This window comes from Pleurodeles waltl, chromosome 3_2 (assembly GCF_031143425.1).
Source record: "Pleurodeles waltl isolate 20211129_DDA chromosome 3_2, aPleWal1.hap1.20221129, whole genome shotgun sequence".
Classification (NCBI taxonomy): domain Eukaryota; kingdom Metazoa; phylum Chordata; class Amphibia; order Caudata; family Salamandridae; genus Pleurodeles; species Pleurodeles waltl.
The window spans coordinates 219,983,228-219,997,911 of NC_090441.1; the positions used below are offsets into that span (position 1 = coordinate 219,983,228).

The 14,684-nt window shown below is 45.7% G+C and overlaps 1 protein-coding gene across 1 annotated transcript in view; it reads right to left on the bottom strand.

The window, feature by feature from the left end:
• Positions 1-2,070: 2,070 nt before the first annotated feature.
• LOC138286368 (M1-specific T cell receptor alpha chain-like) overlaps positions 2,071-14,684 on the bottom strand; it is a 331,184-nt gene continuing 318,570 nt past the window's right edge. The window contains exon 8 of the mRNA XM_069226528.1: positions 2,071-2,195. The gene's annotated coding sequence lies outside the window, so the exon portion shown is untranslated. The remainder of the gene's footprint in view (positions 2,196-14,684) is intronic.

Below are 14,684 nucleotides of genomic sequence, written 5' to 3' on the forward strand. Positions count from 1 at the left end.
TAAATCCCGATTTAAAGGTGCAATAAGCCTAATGTATGAATGTATAATACACGTCTTCTCCTTTGCTAATTCTAATATTAATTAAAGTACTGCCCTCTTAATCCCCCCAATCGTCAAAGAATCCAAAGAGGCCTTTCAGTCTATGAGCAGAAGCAATAAAGCCCAATGCAGAGAGTTTAAAAGAATGGTTACTAAAACAAACACCTTTTACCTCTTTCCATATAGTTTAAGTCACAAACACACGTAATGCTCAGCTTTTTGTCTCAGCATTTATTGCAATACAGGAAAGTGATAAAGTGTGCAGCCTCTGTTTCAGAATTACAACTGAAAAAGTGCACCACACATAAAAACATCATTCTTTTCTTCATATTTACTAAAATACACAATTTGATTTTACACATTTCAGAAGGCAAGGAGTCAGGAATGAAATACATTCATAGAGATTAAAACACTTAGGCACAATATTGGCTGCAGGCGCAGATGGAGATAAATAGGACCTTACTGTTGCAAGTGTCATTCTGGGATAAATCACACTCATTTCTTCCCTCAAACACTAGTTGTACTTAGAAGCAGACAAGTATTAACCGTGGACAAACTGCTGAAATGACGTACACACTCAAACACATTGTGTATGTCACTTCTTGGGTCGTTGAGAGTTGGTGCCTGGCAGAGCAGACTGGATGGTGTGGTGGGCATTGGTTGCGGGTGCTAGGGGATGGGTACTGTGGTGGACATTGGGTGCTCGTGGTGGGCAGTGGCTTCTGTCGTGGACATAAGATGATTCCTCTTCTAGAACAGCAACCTATGAAGCTCACATCTGTAGATGAGCAACCAAAGAGGCTCCCTTCTCTAGAACAGCAATCCAAGAGACTTCCTCCTCTAGAAGAATAACCGAAGTAGCTCACATCTCTAGACCAATAAGTCAAGAAGACCGCTCCTCTAGAAGAGCAACCCAAGAGGGCCACATTTCTAGAACCGAATCACAAGAGGCTCCCTCCTCTAAAAGAGAACCCCAAGTGACTCAATCCCTAGAAGAGAAACCCAAGCGCCCCCTCCTATAGAATAGAATCCCAATAGGCAACCTTCACTAGAAGAAAAACCCCAAGGACTGCTTCCTCTACAAGACAAACTCAGGATGCCACCTCTCTAAAACAGCAACCGTAGAGACCAAGTGGCTCACTTCTCTCGGTGAGCAACTCAAGAGGCTCCTTCCCATAGAAAAGCAACCCACTCCTCTAGAGTACAAGCCCAAAAGCCTCCCTCCTCTAAAACAGAAGCCCACAGTACTCAATCCTCTGAAAGTCAAATAGTAGAATAATAATCCTAGAAAGATCAACCCACTCCTCCATCAAACAAGCCCAGAAGGCGCTTTAGACGCAGGCTGGAGACATTATTGTCACAGAATGCACCATGCGTTTCAGGAAGAGTCGAGCTGGTTGTATTGTGAAACATCATGAAAAGGACTGAGACGAAGTAAAGGAGCTGCACATAAATACATTGTGTGAAGAGCGTGTTACATTCTGCTGCTTTGCAGTTCACGGGCACAGGTCCACCCCCCGGATGGATGTCTTATGGGACACAGGTCCACCCCCCGGATGGATGTCTTGTGGGACACAGGTCCACCCCCCGGATGGATGTCTTGTGGGGCACAGGTCCACCCCCCGGATGGATGTCTTGTGGGACACAGGTCCACCCCCCGGATGGATGTCTTGTGGGGCACAGGTCCACCCCCCGGATGGATGTCTTGTGGGACACAGGTCCACCCCCCGGATGGATGTCTTGTGGGGCACAGGTCAACCCCCCGGATGGATGTCTTGTGGGACACAGGTCCACCCCCCGGATGGATGTCTTGTGGGGCACAGGTCCACCCCCCTCGGATGGATGTCTTGTGGGGCACAGGTCCACCCCCCGGATGGATGTCTTGTGCTTTTAGCAAACTTAATACTGAATATTTAACTGTCTTTAATATGGCTTCAGCACAACAGATGGGGCACGATGCTGTCCACACCAGGCCAGTGATGGTGCAGCTGGAGATGAAACCAGAGATATCTTCAAATTCTTCAATATTGACACGAAGCTCCTTGGCAGGGGACATGTTAGAGTTGTGGTTACTGTGCTGCTAGGCAAGCTCTACACAAAATGTACCGGTTACATGCATGATCTGTATGCCTGGCTGTCTGTCCTTACTTTCAATCCTAAGGAATGGAAACAAAGAGAATTAATTACACACGTGGGAAACATGTACTCCGCAGGAGATCTTTAAGTTGTTACACAAGGTCATTCTTTCATGTTAGCACATCCACAGATTACTTACAAATATTCAAATCATTTTATATTATGGACTTCTTCACGTTCCCGCCCACCAATCCCTCCCTTGTGTAGCGGCAGGAAGCCTTTTGGCTAAGACTGCAGCGCTTTGAAACAGCCACAGCTGATTCTGTCCGTGCTCTGTAGGTGTTGAGAGCTGGCGAGTTGAGGAGATGGTAATGTAGGGATATCAAGGCATTGAACTCTGAAGGATGAGAGGCTCTGGAGACCCTGTCACCATTGAAAACTGTGACCTACAGGTTTAAATAGATGTCAGTAATGGATGCGAACTCTCTAGGAAACCTTGGTAGCCTGGTAAAGAAGTTTCTCTTTTGAAATTCACACTTTATTATCAGATTTTGCTTGTAAATTGCAGGTACATTTGTTTCACATGTTACTTCTGGTTTGTGGGGTGACCACATAGCATGGAGACAAATTCTGGACTTGGGTAAAAAATTCAGGATAAACAGTAAAAATGCAGGACAGTAATTCAGGACAAAGGGTCAGGTGTTATGGGCACATCCAAGAGAGGCCACATTCCACTGCTTTATCTGTGCATAAATTTACATTTTTTTACATAGCACTATTTATTGGCTATGGCCATTTTGTGACTGCCTCTAGGTGTGCAACATTCAGGTGACAAGTGTTCAATAGTAAACTAAAGCCCTTGAGCACAGTGTCAGGGCCATCACCTCTACCCAGATGTACCCAGCCTTTCTTGGAGAGAAAGCAACAGCAACGTTTTGATTGTGTTTCTAAACATTTTAAAAACCAGTGGCAAACAGTCTGAGAAACATTAAGGTAAGTGACATTCTGCTGGTGTAGACAAGATGAATAAAAACATCTGGCTCACTTCAGCATCCAGTGGACTTTAAATCTAAAACACAATCAATGAGGCAGAGCAGATGGGGTGGAAGAGAGTCTCACACCCAATGTCAGGATCTGAGGTACCCACACCTTCTCTGGGGTCTCACAGCCCAAGTGTGTGCGTCCGGGGCTCTATATTTATCTGAGAACTGGGATCCCCAACTACCAATGAAATAGAATTAAACAGGAGGATGCACACCTTAAATGAAAAAACAATCAAAGTTAAACTACTCAGTGGAAATGAATGATTTTATGTCATGGAGCCTCTATTGGTTAACACAATCACTGCACATGTGTGTGCGTGCAACCAGAGCCCACAGGACTGAAGGGCATATTTATACTCCGTTTGCGCTGAATTTGCGTCGTTTTTTTCGACGCAAATTCGATGTAAAACTAACTCCATATTTATACTCTGGCGTTAGATGCGTCTAGCGTCAAAGTTCATGGAGTTTGCGTCATTTTTTTGCGTGAACACCTTCCTTGCGTTAATGATATGCAAGGTAGGCGTTCCCGTCTAATAAAATGACTCCGATGCATATGCGTCGTATTTATCCTCCCGGGCAAAAATGACACCCGGGAGTGGGCGGGTCAAAAAAAATGACGTGTACCCGCGTTTGCGCCGTTTTTTAACGCCTGGGTCAGGGCAGGGGTTAAGGGACCTGTGGGCTCGGAATGAGCCCACAGGTGCCCTCCCATGCCCCCAGGGACACCCCCTGCCACCCTTGCCCACCCCAGGAGGACGCCCAAGGATGGAGGGACCCACCCCAGGGACATTAAGGTAAGTTCAGGTAAGTATTATTATTTTTTTTTTTTTGTGGCATAGGGGGGCCTGATTTGTGCCCCCCTACATGCCACTATGCCCAATGACCATGCCCAGGGGACATAAGTCCCCTGGGCATGGCCATTGGGCAAGGGGGCATGACTCCTGTCTTTGCTAAGACAGGAGTCATTTCAATGGGGGTTGGGCGTCGCAAAAAATGACGCAAATCGGGTTGAGGCGAAAAATTTGCCTCAGCCTGACTTGCCCCATTTTTTGACACCCAAGCTCCATTTTCCCCTACGCCGGCGCTGCCTGGTGTACGTCGTTTTTTTTCACGCACACCAGGCAGGGCCGGCGGCTAACGTCATTGATTAAATACGACGCCCGCATGGCGTTAGCCGGCGCTAATTTTTTTGACGCAAAACTGCGTTAGCGCAGTTTTGCATCAAAAAGTATAAATATGGGCCTGAATCCTCTTTGGTGCAGCAGGGAAAAGTACTTGTGTATGTTTAGTGCTATGGAGTCCCTGATAGCACTAATGCATATATAAATTAGGTTAAAGATAAAAAGTGCTTCTAAAGTAAGATTTTAATTGCAGATTATACCTAGTGGAAACCTTTTTTACGAGCATCCATTAAATGCATGCACTCCAGAACTCAGCTCAGGACACCCTCACAGCAACTCTTAAAAAGAATATATCTTGTAATCAGGAAGCTTCAAGTGACTCCAATTAATGCCCATATCGGCTCTCGAGCAGCCTCTACATTTACAGATTTACCAGTTGCACACATATGTCTGCCACTCCCTCGGGATCACAGCACAGGAGACTCACCACCCCCCTCCAATGAGGAATGTCAATGGTCAGAATTAAAGTTTTTTCCTTTCGCTGAAGACAGATGCCCTCTGTTAAACAATCCGCCATGACATGGACATTAGGGCTAAATTACAGACAGTCCGTGAACATTACAGACATGAGCACCCTAATGGTTCGCCCTCACTCAGGGGCTAAATTACAGAACGTCCATGAACATTACAGACGGGTGGTCAATTCAATTTATTTCATTATCATGTTATGGAACTCCTAAGAGGTCCACATGAATTCAGATACACAATCATTTAAAAAGAAACAAACTTCCACATAAAATAATACTTAATTCTTAAAAAGGGGAAAAATAGCTAAATACATCAAACAGTGATTAGTTATTTATATACCTAGTTCAAAATATCTGCAAAAATGATTGGAAGAACTTAAAAATCCTGCAACAAAATCTTTCATTATGGGGGGTATAACATAAATCCAGTGCTTCTCTGTGAGATCTAACATTAAGCTGTAAGAAAAGGGGTTTCAACCAAAGTTTCCTTGGAACGGCAAGAGCCGCACGGACAAATAAGACATGAGTAAGAGATTGTACCCTTCCCTGACACAGATCACAAACACTAGTAGAGCCATCCTACCGTGAGGTGAGATCTTTCAGTGGCAACCTATTTAGTCTAAGCAGGATACACAATCGCCTCAACCCATGATTTAAATTCCAGGTCAGATAGGGTTGCACCCTTTTCATAGTTACCGAGGTGGTTAACTTCTCTAGGCCTTTTCTTTTATGACACACATGCATATCCATCAAAAAACCCTTAGACCATGAGGCTTCCTTCAGAATTCTTTTTAATAGTACAAAAGGACTTGAAGGACAAAGCCCGAGTCTAGCTCTAGCAGTTGAATAGCTTTGATGTATTTTCTAAAGAATGCAGATTCTTCCCTCAGATTGTTGAAGATCTCACCATAGGCCAGGTTTCTCAGTGTACAATCCCCACTATGCATGAGGTTATGTGCCCTTCTTATCACTGCCACAAGGCCTTGCACAAAGATGTTCTTAATGCCAAATTCGAGGCCTAATGCAGCCCCAGAGACTGCGTGGCTACCCGAGACCATGAGTCTCAGGATGCAGCATTCAGTCTTGTCCAAAAAGCCCCATTTGGATATGTCAATACACTCTATCGCATATAAAAGAGTCGCTGGGATCTTAACCTGATATGCTGATCGTAAGTGGGAAAAGTGGCGCTTACCATTTGCCTTATAAAAGGTCGACAGGCCTTGGGCTAGTGAGAGGGCCTCATTGGTATTGTGTTGTATATGATCCGAGTCTTTTTTTGAGGCAGAAAAGATCTTGCCTAAAAACTGGTATGATACTTGCTGTTCCAGTTTATGTTGACCCATTACCCAGGGGTACACAACTTTTTTCCTAATGATCTTCCCGAGAAGCAAACCACCTGCGACTTGGCAGTATTAATTTTCAGGTAGTGCTTCTCTAAGTATATTTTCAGAGCGGCCAGGCGATGGATTAGGCCTTTTGGGGTAAGGTCATACACTGCTATATCATCCGCATACATCAAGCAGACAATAGGCTGACCCCCCACCACAGGGGCATCGCCGGGGGAGTTCCTGAGACTTGTGGGTAGATCATGGACGTAAAGGGAATAGAGCAATGGGGCCAGTAGGCAGCCTTGTTTTAGGCCATTTTTTGTCAGTACCTTAGTAGATAATCCCGGTTCTCTGCCTATTAGGATTTTACACCAGGTTGATGAGTGAAGGGCAATTACCAATTGCAGAAGGCCAGGTGGAACCCCTAGATCTTGGAGTTTTTTTTCACAGCATTCCCCTATCCACTCTGTCGAATGCTGTGGAGTAATCGATAAATGCCGCATAGACTTTGCCTTCCCTAGTCTGGACATACTTGTCAATTATAGTGTGCATGATCAAGATATTATCTAAGGTGTTGTGAGCTTTTCTAAAGCCTGCCTGTTTCACTGGTAAGATACAATTTTCCTACACCCAGTCCGTCAGTTGTAGGAGGATACTTTTTGCAAATATCTTTCCAGTAGCATCTAGTAAGGCAATTTGTCTATAATTTGACGGGATTGATCTATCCCCCTTTTTATATATAGGAATTATTATACTACCTGTCCATGATTCTGGGATAATACCGTGGGCATAGCCGAGACCAATCACTGGTTGGAGCAGTTTTGCCCAAAGCAAAGGCTCCCTTTTAATTAAAGTCATTGGGATCTCGTCAGGGCCGATGGCACCTGAAGAATGCATTGAAGTTATGATCCCTTCTAGTTCTGTCGCTGTCGGTGTCCCTGTATTACCCCTTTCTCCACCTCTGTTTATTACTCTCTCCCTTCTCCCCATGTTGGCCCCCTGATTTTCAGCGTACAGTTCTTAAATATACAATTTACAGACTTCCTCTGCTATTGGAGCGGCCGATAAGGATTTACGATTACCACATCCCTCTGATATAATAGCCCAGAATAGTCTGGGGTTCCTCTTTGCGGCCGCCTCCCTCAGTGCCACCCAATTCTTATCCTCCTTTTTTTGTCAATTTCAGCCTCGATCTCTTCTCTTTAATTTTGTTATTTCCTTGTTCTTTTCCTTAGACTTGTGCTCTAATTGTCGACGTATTAACTTGTTTATTTCTCTATTCAAATTCAAAATAGGAAGCTGTACGTTATCCACTCTTTTTGTATTATGCTCGGGTAGTTTATGCGAGGTGATATGCCTTATTAAATTAGGAAATTATATTAAAGCATCTTTTGCCCACACTTCCGTATTACCCGCTATGTTCTCCAACAATGGCTTAATCGATAGCATTTTGCCTATCGACCAAGACATTCTCGGATGGTGGTCACCTCAATGGTTAGCCCTCACTAAGGGCTAAATTACAGACAGTCTGTGAACATAACTGACGGGTGGTTGTAGGAAAGTACTATTTTACCTGGCATGTTACCCCTATATTTCACTATATACATGTTGTTTTAATCTATGTGTCACTGGGACCCTGCCAGGCAGGCCCCAGTGCTCAGAAGCATGTGCCCTGTATTTGTTCCCTGTGTGATGCCTAACTGTCTCACTGAGGCTCTGCTAACCAGAACCTCAGAGGTTATGCTCTCTCTGCTTTCCAAATTTGTCACTAACAGGCTAGTGACTAAACTTACCAATTCACATTGGCATACTGGTACACCCATATAATTCCCTAGTATATGATACTGAGGTACCCAGGGTATTGGGGTTCCAGGAGATCCCTATGGTCTGCAGCATTTCTTTTGCCACCCATAGGGAGCTCTGACAATTCTTACACAGGCCTGTCAGTGCAGCCTGCGTGAAATAACATCCACGTTATTTCACAGCCATTTACCACAGTACTTAAGTAACTTATAAGTCACCTATATGTCTAACCTTCACCTGGTGAAGGTTGGGTGCAAAGTTACTTAGTGTGTGGGCACCCTGGCACTAGCCAAGGTGACCCCACATCGTTCAGGGCAAATTCCCCAGACTTTGTGAGTGCGGGGACACCATTACACGCGTGCACTATTCATAGGTCACTACCTATGTATAGCGTCAGAATAGTAACTCCGAACATGGCCATGTAACATGTCTAAGATCATGGAATTGTCCCCCCAATACCATTCTGGTATTGGGGGGACAATTCCATGATCCTCCGGGTCTCTAGCACAGTACCCTGGTACTGTCAAACTGCCTTTCCGGGATCTCCATTGCAGCTGCTGTTGTTGCCAACCCCTCAGACAGGTTGCTGCCCTCCTGGGATCCAGGCAGCCCTAGCCCAGGAAGGCAGAACAAAGGATTTCCTCTGAGAGATAGTGTTACACCCTCTCCCTTTGGAAATAGGTGTGAAGGCTGGGAAGGAGTAGCCTCCCCCAGCCTCTGGAAATGCTTTGATGGGCACAGATGGTGCCCATCTATGCATAAGCCAGTCTACACCGGTTCAGGGATCCCCCAGCCCTGCTCTGGCGTGAAACTGGACAAAGGAAAGGGGAGTGACCACTTCCCTGACCTGCACCTCCCAGGGGAGGTGCCCAGAGCTCCTCCAGTGTGTCCCAGACCTCTGCCATCTTGGAAACAGAGGTGTTGGGGGCACACTGGACTGCTCTGAGTGGCCAGTGCCATCAGGTGACGTCAGAGGCTCCTTCTGATAGGCTCTTACCTCTCCTGGTAGCCAATCCTCCTAACCTGGTAGCCAAACCTCCTTTTCTGGCTATTTAGGGTCTCTGCTTTGGGGAATTCTTCAGATAACGAATGCAAGAGCTCCCTCTTCACCGTCTACCAAAGGATTGACCTCTGACTGCTCAGGACACCTGCAAAACTGCAACAAAGTAGCAAGACGACTACTAACAACATTGTAGCGCCTCATCCTGCCGGCTTCCTCGACTGTTTACAGGTGATGCATGCTCTGAGGGGTAGCCTGCCTTCACCCTGCACCAGAATCTCCGAAGAAATCTCCTGTGGGAAGAACGGAATCTTCCCCCTGCTAACACAGGCACCAAAAGACTGCAACACTGGTCCTCTGGGTCCCCTCTCATCCTGACGAGCGTGGTCCCTGGAACTCAGCAACTCTGTCCAAGTGACTCCCACAGTCCAGTGACTCTACAGTCCAAGTTTGGTGGAGGTATGTCCTTGCCTCCCGACGCTAGACTGCATTGCTGGATACTGTGTGATTTGCAGCTGCTCCGGCTCCTGTGCACTCTTAAAGGATTTCCTTTGTGCACAGCCAAGCCTGGATCCCCGGCACTCCTCCCTGCAGTGCACAACCTTCTGAGTTGTCCTCCGGCATCGTGGGATCCCTTTTGTGACTTCACATGGACTCCAGTTCACTTTCCTTCCAAGTGCCTGTTCAGGTACTTTTGCAGGGGCTGCCTGCTTCTGTGAGGGCTCCCTGAGTTGCTGGGCACCCCCTCAGTCTCCTACTCCAAGTGGCTACATCCTGTTCCCTCCTGGGCCACAGCAGCACCCAAAAACCTTTAATGTGACCCTTGTAGCTAGCAAGGCTTGTTTGTGGTCTTTCTGCGTGGGAACACATCTTCTAGATTCATCGCAACGTGGGACATCAGTCTTCCAAAAGAGAATTCCCTAGTCCTCTTCTTTCTTGCAGAACCCCAAGCTTCTTTCAACAGGTGGCAGCTTCCTTGCACTCTCAGCTGGCATTTCCTGGGCTCCTGCCCACTCTCGACACTGTTGCGACTATTGGACTTGGTCCCCTTGTCTTACAGGTACTCAGGTCCAGAAATCCACTGTTGTTGCATTGCTGGTGTTTGTTCTTCCTGCAGAATCCCCCTATCACGACTTCTGTGCTCTCTGGGGGTAGTAGGTGCACTTTACACCTACTTTGCAGGGTCTTGGGGTGGGCTATTTTTCTAACCCTCACTGTTTTCTTACAGTCCCTGCGACCCTCTACAAGCTCAGATAGGTTTGGGGTCCATTTGTGATTCGCATTCCACTTTTGGAGTATATGGTTTGTGTTGCCCCTATACCTATGTGCTCCTATTGCAATCTGTTGTAATTCTACACTGTTTGCATTACTTTTCTTGCTTTTACTTACCTAATTTTTGTTTGTCGACATATATCTTGTGTATATAACTTATCCTCATACTCAGGGTACTCACTGAGATAGTTTTGGCATATTGTCATCAAAATAAAGTACCTTTATTTTTAGTAACTCTGTGTATTGTGTTTTCTTATGATATGTGCATATGACACCAGTGGTATAGTAGGAGCTTTACATGTCTCCTAGTTCAGCCTAAGCTGCTTTGCCATAGCTACCTTCTATCAGCCTAAGCTGCTAGAAACACCTCTTCTACACTAATAAGGGATAACTGGACCTGGCACAAGGTGTAAGTACCTCTGGTACCCACTACATGCCAGGCCAGCCTCCTACATTGGTTGTGCAGTGGTGGGATAGGTACTTGTAACTACTTACCACTTTGTCATTGTGTACTTTTCATAAGAGAATAATATACAAAACAGTTCAGTGTATGTACACCTAACCAAACAGTTTTGCTTTTCTTCTCTCAAACTTTTTACAAAGTTCTGAAAAGTTTTCTAAAACTTCTAAAAGTTTTCTAAAAGTTAGAAAAAGTTTTTTTCTCTGTTCTTTAAAAAGTTCTGAAACTTTTTCTTCCTTCTCACTGTTTCTAAACCTTTTTCTATCATGTCTGTAGTAGAATCAGCTCCAAAAATGGTCAATACAACTTATGACAATTTGAATTACAAGAGCCTAAGGAGTCTCTGCTTAGATAGAAGTTTAGTGATAGGAAAGACCACTACAAAAGAGTTTCTATTTAAGCAGGCACATCAGATGAGAGGTTAGTAGAAGGTTCCCATTCTGACTCAGGAGAACACCTTGAGGAGGGTGGGGAGGGTTCTGAACAGGATCTGCCCCCTAGCAGAACACCTAGTAATGTTGGTAGTAATAGAGGTTCCCATCACAGTAGGAAAGTCTTTATTCCTAGAGGCCAAGTTGCTAGGGTCCAGTCAGTTAGGGACACACCCCTCTCTATTGTTTCCAATTTGTCTTCTGTGTCCAAGCATTCCCAACCCACCCACCCTGAGGATAACTTGTTAGAAAGGGAACTAAAAAAGTTGAGGGTTGAAGAGACCAGACTGAAGCTTAAACAGCAACAGCTGGCCTTAGATAGGGAATCCCTAGACCTGGAGAAGGAAAGACAGAGATTGGGGTTTGGACCCCATGGTGGCAGCAGCAGTATTCCTGATAGTATTCCTGTTAGAGAACATGATTCCAGGAATCTGCACAATATAGTCCCCCCTTACAAGGAGGGGGATGACATCAACAAGTGGGTTGCTGTACTTGAGAGGGCCTGTATGGTACAGGGGGTCCCTCAAAGGCAGTGGGCTGCTATATTGTGGCTACCTTTTACTGGAAAGGGTAGGGATAGGCTGCTTACTGTTAGAGAAAGTGATGCTAACAATGTTGCAGTTTTGAAGGATGCACTCTTGGATGGATTTGGCTTAACCACTGCACAAAACAGGATTAAGTTCAGAGACACCAGAAAAGAGTCCTCGCAAGACTGGACAGACTTTGTAGAATATTCAGTGAAGGCCTTAGAGGGTTGGTTACATGGCAGTAGAGTATCTGACTATGAAAGCCTGTATAATCATATTCTGAGAGAGCATATTCTGAATAACAGTGTGTCTGACTTGTTACACCAATATCTAGTGGACCCAGATCTGACCTCTCCCCAAGAATTGGGAAAGAAGGCAGACAAATGGGTCAGAGTGAACAGAAAAGTTCATATAGGGGGTGACAAGGATGGAAAGAAGAAGGATGGTAAGTCTTCTGACAAGGGTGGGTACAAAAGTAAAACTGAGTCTTCATCAGGCCCACAAAAATCGACTGGTGGGGGTGGTGGGGTCAAATCCTCTTCCAATAATCAACCTAAAAAGCCTGGGTGTTATTTGTGTAAATTCAAATGCCATTGAACAACTGATTCCAGTTGTCCATAGAAAAACAACAAACCTCCCACTACCACAACCCCTGCTGCAAATTCTAGTGCCCCTAGTAATAGCAGAGGCGGTGGGAGCAAACCTACAAATAGCCAATCCAAGGGAGTAGCTGGGCTCACTATTGGTAATGTAGTTGGGGTTGGCCTTGTTAGGGAGACCACAGAGGCTGTGTTAGTCTCTGAAGGTGCCATTGATTTGGCCACCTTGGTTGCTTGTCCCCTTAATATGGATAAGTACAAGCAACTTCCCCTAATAAATGATGTTGAGGTTCAGGCCTACAGGGACACAGGTGCCAGTGTTACCATGGTGATAGAGAAACGTGTCCACCCTGAACAACACCTACTTGGTCAGCAGTACCAAGTGACATACGCTCATAACAGCAGTCTTAGCCACCCCATGGCTGTTGTGAATCTCAACTGGGGGGGGAGAGGAGGGGGTTACTGGTCCAAAGAAAGTTGTGGTTGCCTCAGATTTACCTGTAGACTGTCTACTAGGGAATGATTTAGAGACATCAGCTTGGGCAGAAGTGGAGTTGGAGGCTCATGCAGCAATGCTGGGCATTCATGGGCATATTTTTGCTTTGACAAGGGCTCAGGCCAAAAAGCAAAAAGGACAGGGTAACTTGGATCCTGGAACAATGGACCAAGTGCTCCCTAAAGCTAGGGGTAGCAAGGGTAAATCCCTACCCCCTACCCACTATCCCTCCCTCTACAGATGATTTTCCTTCTGTGGAAGAAGAATTTCCTCCCTGTGCAGAACCTTCACCAGATGAGCTGGCAGCAGACACTGCTGAGCTTTTGGGTGGAAGGGGGGCCTGCCAGGGAAGAGCTGAGTGTGGCACTCAAACCTGTCCCACATTAGAGGGTCTCAGACAGCAAGCTGTCAAACAGCAAAATGGGGATGTCAATGACTCACATATAGTTTACTAGGAGGACAACCTCTTGTACACCGAGGCAAGGGACCCAATACCTGCAGCAGCCAGGAGATTTGTCATTCACCTGCAGTACAGAGAGTTCCTACTAACTCTTGCAGATGACATTCCTTTGGCTGGGCATTTGGGCCAGATCAAAACACGGGAAAGGCTTGTCCCCCTGTTTCACTGGCCTAGAATGTCAGAGGACACAAAAGATTTTTGCAAGTCTTGTGTGACCTGCCAAGCCAGTGGCAAGACTGGTGGCACACCAAAGGTTCCCCTTATTCCACTACCTGTGGTTGGGCGCCCCTATGAAAGGGTAGGGGTTGACATAGTTGGCCCCCTCGACCCTCCTACTGCTTCAGGAAATAGGTTTATCTTGGTGGTTGTGGCCCATGCCACAAGATATCCTGAAGCAATTCCTCTAAGGACCACTACAGCTCCTGCAGTGGCAAAGGCCCTCCTGGGAATCTTTTCCAGGGTGGGATTCCCTAAAGAGGTTGTATCAGACAGGGGTAGCAACCTCATGTCTGCATACTTGGAAGCAATGTGGAAGGAATGTGGTGTAACCTACAAATTCACCACTCCCTATCATCCACAGACTAATGGACTGGTAGAGAGGTTTAATACAACTCTCAAAGGTATGATAATGGGACTCCCTGAAAAACTCAGGAGGAGATGGGATGTCCTGTTACCTTGCCTCCTTTTTGCTTACAGGGAGGTACCCCAAAAAGGAGTTGGCTTCAGCCCCTTTGAACTCCTATTTGGACACTCTGTAAGAGGTTCACTAACTCTTGTGAAGGAGGTTTGGGATCAACCTTTAAAAGCTCCCAAACAAGACATAGTGGACTACGTACTTGGCCTAAGATCCAGAATGGCAGAGTACTTGGGGTGGGCTATTTTTCTAACCCTCACTGTTTTCTTACAGTCCCAGCGACCCTCTACAAGCTCACATAGGTTTGGGGTCTATTCGTGATTCGCATTCCACTTTTCAAGTATATGGTTTGTGATGCCCCTATACCTATGTGCTCCTATTGCAATCTATTGTAATTCTACACTGTTTGCATTACTTTTCTTGCTATTACTTACCTAATTTTGGTTTGTGGACATATATCTTGTGTATATAACTTATCAACATACTGAGGGTACTCACTGAGATACTTTTGGCATATTGTCATAAAAATGAAGTACCTTTATTTTTAGTAACTCTGTGTATTGTGTTTTCTTATGATATTGTGCATATGACACCAGTGGTATAGTAGGAGCTTTACATGTCTCCTAGTTCAGCCTAAGATGCTTTGCCATAGCTACCTTCTATCAGCCTAAGCTGCTAGAAACACCTCTTCTACACTAATAAGGGATAACTGGACCTGGCACAAGGTCTATGTACCTCTGGTACCCACTACATGTCAGGCCAGCCTCCTACAGTGGTCACCTCAATGGTTAGCCCTCACTCAGGGGCTAAATTCCAGACAGTCCGTGAACATTACAGGCGGGTGGTCACCTCAATGTTTAGCCCTCAT